The 9,812-nt window shown below is 39.6% G+C and overlaps 1 protein-coding gene across 1 annotated transcript in view; it reads right to left on the minus strand.

The window, feature by feature from the left end:
• The window catches only part of TTBK2 (tau tubulin kinase 2), a 140,236-nt gene that overhangs the window by 95,561 nt on the left and 34,863 nt on the right, over positions 1-9,812 (minus strand). The window lies entirely within an intron of this gene.

Genomic DNA, 9,812 nt, shown 5'->3' on the forward strand with positions numbered 1-9,812 from the left:
AATCAGAGAGACTATCTTTTATTATAACGAAGAACAAAATTTCCAGATAATACAGCTTTGAGGCTATGAATTGTAGTCATTCCAAAGGTAACTTGATCATCATTAGTAGCACTGTTTAGTAAATTGCTCTAAAATCTCAGTATACCTTTCTTACAAAAAAATTCAATGAGGGCCTCCCCCGTGGCGCAGCGGTTGAGCGCTGGGTTGCGAAGCTGCCCGCGGCCTCTGCGGCGCCAGTTCGATCCCCGGCTGCTCCCCAGCCACCAGAGGAGGGTCCCACATGGCGCGCAGACCTCTCCTGCCGCCCGCTGCTCCCCTCAGCAGTGTACTTCGGTCCTTCTGCCTGCTCTGCTCCCCGCTCTGGCTCTGGTGAATTCTCTCACCCTCCCCGCGACTACCCAGTGCATGTATAAACAAACAAAAAAACAAAACAAATAAATAAATAAAACATGCCTCTATTAAAAAAAAAAAATTTCAATGAATTTTATTAAGAAAATAACCAGAAATAGATGACTTCTTATCCTATTCTCCAATTCCCATTTACAAATGTATGCTTATCAATGAACAAAGCTACTTTGTGTTATTCATTTCACCACTGAGTTTATTACAACCATCAAAATTAAATGTACAGAGAGTCCCTAACTTATATGATGGTGCAAGTTAAGATTTTTTACCTTACAGTGGTGTGAAAGGGATATGCATTCAGTAGAAATTGGTACTATGGTCTCTTGACACTGGGTAGTGGCAGTAAGCAGCAGTTCCCATTTTCAATTTAGAGTATTTTTTTTTAAAGATTTATTTATTTATTCATACAAGAACTGGGGTACAGGCTGAGGTGTGGGGGATGAGAAGATTCACCAGAGACAGAGTGGGAAACAGAACAGGCAGAGTGACTGAAATACACTGCTGAGGGGAGCAGCGGGCAATCAGGAGAGGTCTGCTGTGCCATGTTGGTAGCCACCTGGCCGGTGCTCAAACTTGTGCAGCAACTGCGGATAGCTTCATAGGTTGTGTCTTAACCCTTGCACCACCAGGGAGGCCCCTCAACTTAGAATATTTTTAATTTACCATGGGTTTATTGGGATGTAACCTCATTAGAGGTTAAGGAAGATCTGCACATAATTCCTGTCTGTTAAGATGCTTTCAATTTAAAAGAGAGCACAGATGTATTTTAAAAAATGAAACAATGCAAATAATTTGAAAAATGTGTATGAGAATAAAGCAGGCAAAATCGAGTACTTATTAAAACCTATTGAGACAAATTTGTTGGGTCAACAGTAATTAGTGCCCTAGTGCTCACATTGCAGTTTTGATTGTTTCTCAAAACAGGAGTCCTTGGAGAAATAGGGTGACTGATTCTAGTTATGGCTCAGGGAAAGTTCAAGGTAAGTTTAAAATATATTGCTGTGTGAAAAAGCAAGGAGATAGGTCGAAAGACAGAACTAACTTGAAAGGGTTTATACTAGTCAAAGTTGTAAAAACGTGAGCATTGAAAGAATGACTCCTAAAATAAAATATAAAAATCCATGAGTTCATAGTGTTACTTAAAGCAAACAAATGCAAACAACTTACTAGTCCCACAAGGGCACATATTATTATGAAAACTGGGAAGAAAAATGAAGCCTTTACCCTATCCTTTTTACAATCACTATATTTCAAGGGGCACAAACAATCTATTTTGCAGGAAAAATCCAGTTAAGAAACTTCAAAGGAATAAAAGAATTAGAAAAATTATCATTGCAATCCCTAAGGGGAACAGAGGATCTAGACAATGTATCCTAGCCAAAAACAGTAACAAAATGAATTTCATCAAAAGCCTCTAGATGCAAACTACCAATTCATAGGAAATAGAACATGTTTTTTAAAAAAAAAAGATTTATTTATTTATTTTTTTATAATAAATTTTATTTTTATATTCCCCATATAATTGCAACCCCCTTATTTTGACCCAATCCCTCCCCTCCCACCCCCTAAGCCCCACAGAGTGTCTATGGTTCATAGTTTTTTGTTGATTTTGATTTTCACTTTCTTATAGTTATTCATTTTCCTGGTCCCTTATTTAAGTTTTCTAGAGTCCTGCTATGAGTGAGACCATCCGGTCTTTTTCTTTTCTTTCTGGCTTATTTCGCTGAGCATGATCCCTTCCAGCGCCATCCATGTTGCTGCAAATTGCATGTGTTTATCTTTTTTGAATGCTGAGTAATATTCCGTGGTATATATGGACCACATCTTCTTGATCCAGTCATCTATTTTTGGGCATTTGGGTTGTTTCCAAAGCTTAGCTATTGTAAACAGTGCTGCTATAAACATAGGGGTGCAGGTGCTCTTTGGAATTGATGTTTCTGTGTCCTTTGGGTAAATACCTAGGAGTGGAATTGCTGGATCATATGGAAGTTCTATGTTTAATAGGTCCAGAAATCTCCACACAGCTCTCCATAGTGGTTGGACCAGTTTGCACTCCCACCAACAGTGCAGGAGAGTTCCTTTTTCTCCACAACCTCGCCAACATTTGTTGTTGCTAGTTTTTTTAATATGTGCCATTCTCACTGGTGTAAGATGGTATCTCATGGTAGTTTTGATTTGCATTTCCCTGATTACAAGTGATGTTGAACATTTTTCATATGCCTGTTGGCCATTTGCATTTCCTCTTCAGAGAAGTTTCTTTTTAGCTCTTCTGCCCATTTTTTGACTGGATTATTTTCTTTGTTGTTGTTGAGTCTCATCAGCTCTTTGCAGATTTTTGTGATCAGTCCTTTATCATTAGTGTTGTGTGCAAAAATGTTCTCCCAGTTGGTGGGGTTTCTCTTTGTTTTTGTTATTGTCTATTTTGCTGTGCAGAAGCTCTTTAATTTGATGTAGTCCCAGCTGTTTATCTTTGCCTTCACTATCATTGCTTTGGGTGATGTGTCTGTAAAGATGTCTTTGATGTGAATATCACGTAGTGTTTCGCCTATCTTTCCTTCTATGTATTTTATGGTTTCAGGTCTTATGTCTAGTTCTTTAATCCATTTTGAGTTGATTTTTGTGTATGGTGTGCGGTAGTGGTCAAGCTTCATTCTTTTGCATGTAGCGACCAGTTTTCCCAGCACCATTTATTGAACAAACTTTCTTTGCTCCAATGCATAGTCTTTGCTCCTTTGTCAAAGATTAGTTGACCATAAATCTGTGGGTTTATTTCTGGATTTTCTATTCGATTCCATTGGTCTGTATGTCTGTTCTTGTTCCAATACCATGCAGTTTTGATGATTATGGCTTTGTAGTATAGTTTGAAGTCTGGGAGTGTGATGCCTCCATTCCCTTCTTTTTTTTTCAGGAGAGCTTTGGCTATTCGGGGTTTTTGGTGATTCCATATGAATTCCATCAATAATTACTCTATTTCTTTGAAGAATGACATTGAAATTTTGATTGGAATAGCATTGAATCTGTATATTGCTTTTGGTAGGATGGCCATTTTAATAATGTTTATTCTAGAAGAACATGTTTTAAAAAAAAAAATCACAAGGATGGAGTCAGTCAAATCCAAAATTTGGACTTCGTATTTTTATTTTTTTTTTTTTTTTTTTTTTTTTTTTTTTTTTTTTTTTTTAAATTTTCTTTTTTTTTTTTTTTTTTAAATATTAAATTTTATTTTTATATTCCCCCATACAATTGCAAACGCCCCATTCTGACCCCAATCCTTCCCCTCCCGCCCCCCACCCCCCAAAAAGTGTCTCTGGTTCATAGTTTTTTTGTTGATTTTGATTTTCACTTTCTTATATTCATTTTCCTGGTCCCTTATTTAAGTTTTCTAGATTCCTGCTATGAGTGAGACCATCCGGTATTTTTCTTTTTCTTTTTGGCTTATTTCGCTGAGCATGATCCCTTCCAGCGCCATCCATGTTGCTGCAAATTGCATGTGTTTATCTTTTTTGAATGCTGAGTAATATTCCATGGTATATATGTACCACATCTTCTTGATCCAGTCATCTATTTTTGGGCATTTGGGTTGTTTCCAAAGCTTAGCTATTGTAAACAGTGCTGCTATAAACATAGGAGTGCAGGTGCTCTTTGGAATTGATGTTTCTGTGTCCTTTGGGTAAATACCTAGGAGTGGAATTGCTGGATCATATGGAAGCTCTATGTTTAGTAGGTCCAGAAATCTCCACACAGCTCTCCATAGTGGTTGGACCAGTTTGCACTCCCACCAACAGTGCACAAGAGTTCCTTTTTCTCACAACCTCGCCAACATTGTTGTTGCTAGTTTTTTTAATATGTGCCATTCTCACTGGTGTGAGATGGTATCTCATGGTAGTTTTGATTTGCATTTCCCTGATTACAAGTGATGTTGAACATTTTTTCATATGTCTGTTGGCCATTTTCATTTCCTCTTCAGAGAAGTTTCTTTTTAGCTCTTCTGCCCATTTTTTGACTGGATTATTTTCTTTGTTGTTGCTGAGTCTCATCAGCTCTTTGCAGATTTTTGTGATCAGTCCTTTATCATTAGTGTTGTGTGCAAAAATGTTCTCCCAGTTGGTGGGTTTCTCTTTGTTTTTGTTATTGTCTCTTTTGCTGTGCAGAAGCTCTTTAATTGATGTAGTCCCAGCTGTTTATCTTTCTCTTCACTATCACTGCTTTGGGTGATGTGTCTGTAAAGATGTCTTTGATGTGCAAATCCCGTAGTGTTTCGCCTATATTTCCTTCTATGTATTTTATGGTTTCAGGTCTTATGTCTAGCTCTTTAATCCATTTTGAGTTGATTTTTGTGTATGGTGTGAGGTAGTGGTCAAGCTTCATTCTTTTGCATGTAGCGACCCAGTTTTCCCAGCACCATTTATTGAACAAACTTTCTTTGCTCCAATGCATAGTCTTTGCTCCTTTGTCAAAGATTAGTTGACCATAAATCTGTGGGTTTATTTCTGGATTTTCTATTCGATTCCATTGGTCTGTATGTCTGTTCTTGTTCCAATACCATGCAGTTTTGATGATTATGGCTTTGTAGTATAGTTTGAAGTCTGGGAGTGTGATGCCTCCATTTCCTTCTTTTTTTTTCAGGAGAGCTTTGGCTATTCGGGGTTTTTGGTGATTCCATATGAATTTCATCAATAATTGTTCTATTTCTTTGAAGAATGCCATTGAGATTTTGATTGGAATAGCATTGAATCTGTATATTGCTTTTGGTAGGATGGCCATTTTAATAATGTTTATTCTTCCAATCCATGAGCAGGGGATGTCTTTCCATTTCTTTGTGTCTTCTTCTATTTCTTTTAACAGTGTTTTATAGTTTTCTTTGTATAGGTCCTTTACCTCTTTTGTTAGATTTATTCCCAAATATTTGATTTTTTTTGTTTCGATAATAAAAGGGGTGGTTTTTTTTATTTCTTCTTCTTCAGATTTATTGTTTGTGTATAGGAAGGCTACTGACTTTTGCGTGTTGATTTGTATCCTGCCACTTTACTGAATTGATTGATGAGTTGAATTAGTTTTTCTGTGGAGATTTTGGGGTTCTCTATGTATATTATCATATCATCCGCAAATAGTGATAGTTTGACTTCTTCTTTTCCTATTTGGATTCCTTGGATGTCTTTCTCTTGTCTTATTGCTCTGGCTAGGACTTCCAGTATTATATTGAAAAGCAGTGGTGAGAGTGGACATCCTTGTCTTGTTCCAGATCTTAATGGAATTGCTTTCAGCTTTTCACCATTGAGAATGATACTGGCTGTTGGCTTGTCATAGATGGCCTTTATGATGTTGAGGTATGTTCCTTGTATCCCAAGAATTTCAAGGGCTTTTATCATGAATGGGTGTTGCACTTTGTCGAAAGCTTTCTCAGCATCTATTGATATTATCATATGGTTTTTATATTTCTTTTTGTTGATGTGTTGGATAACGTTGATTGATTTTCGGATGTTAAACCATCCTTGTGCCCCTGGAATGAATCCAACTTGGTCGTGGTGAATTATCTTATGGATACATTGTTGGATTCTGATAGCTAAAATTTTATTGAGGATTTTTGCATCAGTGTTCATTAGGGAGATTGGCCTATAGTTTTCCTTTTTTGTGTTGTCCTTATTCGGTTTTGGTATTAGTGTAATATTGGCTTCATAGAACGTGTTTGGTATTGTCCCTTCTTCTCAATTTTTTGGAAGAGTTTGTGAAGGATAGGCACTAATTCGTCTCTGAATGTTTGGTAGAATTCATTTGTAAATCCATCAGGTCCTGGGCTTTTGTTTTTGGGGAGGTTTTTGATTACCATTTCAATTTCACTAATTGTAATTGGTCTGTTTAGGTGTTCTATTTCTTCTTTATCTAGCTTTGGGTGATTGTAGAGTTGTAGGAATTTGTCCATCTCCTCTAGATTGTTGAACTTGTTTCCATATAACTGTTCATAGTAGTTACTGATTATTCTTTTGATTTCTGCTGTGTCCGTTGTGATTTCTCCTCTTTCATTTATGATTCTGTGTATTTGTGCTTTCTCCCTTTTTTCCTTTGTGAGCCTGGCTAGGGGTTTGTCTATTTTATTTATTTTTTCAAAGAACCAGCTCTTGGTTTCATTGATCTTTTGGATTGTTTTTTTAGTTTCAATTTCATTTATTTCTGCTTTGGTTTTTATTATTTCTTTTCTTCTACTGGTTCTGGGGTTTTTTGTTGTTCTTTTTCTAGATCTTTGAGCTTCGAGATAGGTTTGTTTCTTTGAGTTCTTCTCTTGTTTTTTGATGTGAGCTTCTATTGCTATATATTTTCCTCTTATTACTGCTTTTGCTGCATCCCATACATTTAGATATTGGTGTCCTCCTTGTCATTCAATTCAAAGAATTTTTAATTTCTTCTTTGATCTCCTCGTTAGTCCAGTGTCTTCCAGTAGTGTGGCTTTTAATCTCCATGAGGTAGGATAGTACCTTGCCTTCTTTTTATGATTTATTTCTAGTTTGATGCCTTCGTGGTCAGAAAAGATGGTTGGTATGATTTCAATCTTGGTGTATCTGTTGATGTTCTGTCTTGTGCCTCAGTATGTGATCGATCCTGGAGATGATCCGTGGTGCGCTTGAGAAAAATGTGTACTCCGTTTTTTTTGGGTTAGTGTTCTATAGATGTCTGTTAAGCCCAAATGCTCTAGGTCCTTATTTAGAGCTTTAGTTTAGTTCTTTACTTATTTTTTGTCTTGTTGATCTATCCATTGTTGATAGTGTGTGTTGAAGTCTCCCACTACATATGTGTTTTTCTCTGATGTCTGTTTTCAGAGAGGACAACAGTTGTCTGATATATTTTGGTGCTCTTTCGTTTGGTGAGTATATGTTAATGAGTGTTATTTCTTCTTGAAGTATTGTCCCCTTAATCATAATGTAGTGACCATTGGGGTCTCTTTTTATTTTTTTTGAGTTTGAAGTCTGTTTTATCTGATATAAGTATAGCTGTTCCTGCTTTCTTTTGGCCCATTTGCTTGTAGGATTGTTTTCCATCCTTTGACTTTGAGCCTATTTTTATCTTTTGTAGCTAAATGTGTTTCCTGGAGACAGCAAAAGGTTGGGTTTTGTTTCTTAATCCAGGCTGCAACTCTGTGTCTTTTTATTGAAGAGTTTAGTCATTTACATTTAGAGTTAATATTGATATGTTAGCATCTGTTATTGCCATTATGTTTTGTCTTTCCTTTGATTTTATTTATTTATTCTTTTTAATAACTTTTTTTTTTCGGTCTTCTTTCGTTGTTATTCGTCCCTCTGAGGTTCTGGCTTTAGGATTCCTTGTAGTATTTTTTGGAGTGGGGGTTTAGTCGCAATGAAATTCCGGAGTTTCTCTTTGTCTGGGAAGGTCATATTCTTTCTTCATGGAGGAAAGAGAGCTTTGCGGGATAGAGTATTCTTGGTTGGCATCTGTTTTCTTGGAGTCTGTTGACTATGTCCCTCCACTCTCTCTTGCCCGTAGTTTTCTTCAGAGAAGTCTGATGTCAGCCTGATTGGTTTTCCTTTGAATGTTATCTGTTTCTTCCCTCTTGTCAGCTTCATTATTTTTTCCTTGTCCTGGATTCTTGGGAGCTTTACTATTATGTGTCTTGCTGTGTTTTTCCTTTCGTCGTGGAAGTTTGGTGTTCTTCTTGCTTTGTATATATCAATTTCAGCTCCTTCTTCTCATTTGGAAGTTCTCTTCAATTATATCCATGAATATTTTCTCTGTTCCTACATCTCTCTCCTCTCCTTCTGGAATTCCTATAACTCTTATATTTCCTTTCCTCATGGAGTCAGATAGTTCCCGAAGTCTTTCTTCATTCTTTTTCCTTCGTACTTCTCTTTCCTTTTCTGTTTTTGGTTCTTTTTCATTTCTGTGTCTTCAAGATTACTTATTCGTTCTTCCATTTCATCTATTCTGCTTTCATTGCTTTTCCCAGAGTTCTTTAGTTCCTCCATTAATTCTTTGATCTCCTGCATTTCTCTTACTTCCCTCTTTAGGGACTCAATTTCCTTCTTCTGATCTATCACTTTTTTAATCATGGCAATTTTAAATTCTCTTTCTGGAAGGCTCAGAAGTTCTTCCAAGTTGCTGTCGTTGCAATCTGGGGAGTGGTTTTCTTTTTGTGGTGTGCTTCTTTCCTGAGGAGTTTTAGGTTGCGTGTGGTTCTTGTACTCCCTACTGTCTGTTTTCTAATTTGTCGTATGCGTTGGGACAACTGTGTTGCTCGACTGACTGACATCTTGGTGAACTTCTCCGCTCCCCTCTGGCTCTTCCAGGAGCCATCTCTGTCTTCTGGGGGAGCTTTCTGCTGGTTTAGGCAGTTTTTTACTGAAGAAATGTCCCTGTTCTCAAATGGCGAAGCAGATGCAGTCCCTGGCCTCGCTCTTCAGGCACACTCTTCTGCGCACCCGGTCTGCCCCGGACGTGGGTGCCTGCTCCCTCTGTGGGCTCAGACTGCTGGTCGGAAGGGGCCTGGCGTGGAATAACTTCCCGGCTGGCCACTGGGTCTCCAGAAACCTTCTGCCCTTTTCAAGCAGACTTAAGAATGTCCTGTTTTATAGGGTGTTAGTGACTTTTTTTTTTCTGGTCGCTAGGTGGCGCCAGAGATCTTCCTATTGTCCTTGGGGGGCTGTTTTTCGCCTCCCCCCACCGCCGTGGGACAGAGAACAGAGCGGGAATGGTAGGCGTACACCTCAACAGCTTTGGGGTGCTGTGTCTGCTTGTGCCCCACCGTCGTGGAGAAACCACGCCCCGAATTTTCGTGCCCGGGTCTCAGTTCAAAGCCTCAGGTCCAGGACGCGGCTGTAGCCCAGTTCAGTGGCGCGGGAATGGCGCCTTTTGCACCCCGGCTCCCGTGCCTGGGCGCTGGTTCCTGCTTACTCAGGGAGGGACCTTCACCTCAGTGAGGACCTCCGTGCGTCTCCCCGCAAGCCTAGGAGTCGTCTCCCCGCCAGCCTAGGTCACAGGCGCGGGACTGGGCAGCCGCGATCCCGTCTGCACTTGCTTTTCAAGCGCGCCCAGGCCGCGCCGCGTTTCCCGCGCAGGCTTACCGGCAGCCGGGCTGTGTGCGCGTCTCCCGGGGTCTTTGTTCTTCTCTAATGGCGCCAGAGAGCCGTTCGCTCACCGCCGCGGCGGATCCTGCAGGGTTCGTCTCAGCTCCCGTTCACGGGGTGTGGTGGCTGCAATAGTTCCATTCCGCTCACAGTCCCGCTTGCTGCGTCGTCGTTTGTTCTTGTCGGTTGTTTTGGTTTGTTGTTTCCTCCTCTCTGCTGGCTTCGGAGAGTGCCGCCTCTGTGGGCGGGGGAGGGGAGCAGGGTTCTGCGCTTCCCTCCCTTCTAGTCCTCTTTTATGGCCACTTCTTCTTCGGGCAGTTCGCTGCGTCACCCGTT

The sequence above is a fragment of the Talpa occidentalis genome, unplaced genomic scaffold (genome assembly GCF_014898055.3).
Source record: "Talpa occidentalis isolate TD23 unplaced genomic scaffold, MPIMG_talOcc4v2.1 talOcc4.11, whole genome shotgun sequence".
Taxonomy (NCBI): domain Eukaryota; kingdom Metazoa; phylum Chordata; class Mammalia; order Eulipotyphla; family Talpidae; genus Talpa; species Talpa occidentalis.